Genomic DNA, 1129 nt, shown 5'->3' with positions numbered 1-1129 from the left:
TGCTTGGCATTTCACACCTAGCTGTTGGGACTTTCATGATGGGGGGTGGTGGGCGTCGCTCAACACCAACCACTAATGGTCTCCTTGAGGCCGACTTGTTGGTAATATTCCTCCTACACTGGCTCCTCAAATGTCTGTGCTTTCCACAGTTCCAACAACCTTTCTGGATACCAGCCTTTCCTGCTGTGGCACCTCCCCTGTATTGAAGTTTCCAGCATTGAGCTCTCTTGTGCCCAGGTTTGTTACAGTGCCAGCAAAGTCCCTCAAACTTCTCCGTTAAGTCCAGCACAGAGGTACCGAGGTTGGTACAGTCATCTGGATTCAAGGCCAGAAAAGATCAGCTTTAAGATACAAGTGAAGCAAGCACACCCCTCTACCATGCAGGATGCAATGGTCAGAGCTCTCGAATTTGAATCCTACGTACAGGGCCAGGTTTAGGACGAGAATCCGTGCTAAAGGGGAGAGCCTGCAAGAGCTGGCACAAGACTTGGAAAGCATGGCACACAAGGCCTACCCAACTGCACCACCCAATCTCCTCAAGTTGTTGCTGAGGGATCAGTTCGTAGATGCCTTGGACAGTCCCCAACTTAAGATTGGGTAGGCCTTGTGTGCCATACTTTCCAAGTCTTGTGCCAGCTCTTGCAGGCTCTCCCCTTTAGCACGGATTCTCGTCCTAAACCTATCCCTGTAGACTTCTGACTGATTTTGGGTTCCATACCTGAGTTCTAGAGCCTCTACCAGTGCTCTATAGTTGTGTCTGTCGGCTGCTGTCAACTGTCCAAGTATTTCCAGTGGTTGTCTCTTCAAGCTCGTTGCCAGATATACAGCTTTCTGTTCCTCTGTCCATCCATTCATCTTTGCCAGTAGCTTGAATTGTGTTCTATATGCTTCCCACGGTGCCTTCCCATCGAATTCCTGTGGCTTCCTTCGCACTGGATCACTCCTATTACTGACATTCATATCTGGGATGTGACTTCTAACGGGACTGAATATGTCTGCATTAGGGTTTAGCTGAGGGCTCTGTAAGGGGCTTGCCATTGTCGTGGGGCTGATTAAGTCGATGGTCAATGTATCCTCCTTGTGTAACACACAACAAATCGTTTTTTAACGTATCTAATTCGCTTTTAAA

This window comes from Limulus polyphemus, unplaced genomic scaffold (assembly GCF_000517525.1).
Source record: "Limulus polyphemus unplaced genomic scaffold, Limulus_polyphemus-2.1.2 Scaffold228, whole genome shotgun sequence".
In the NCBI taxonomy this organism is placed as follows: Eukaryota; Metazoa; Arthropoda; class Merostomata; order Xiphosura; family Limulidae; genus Limulus; species Limulus polyphemus.
Note: the sequence above shows the minus strand (reverse complement) of the source record.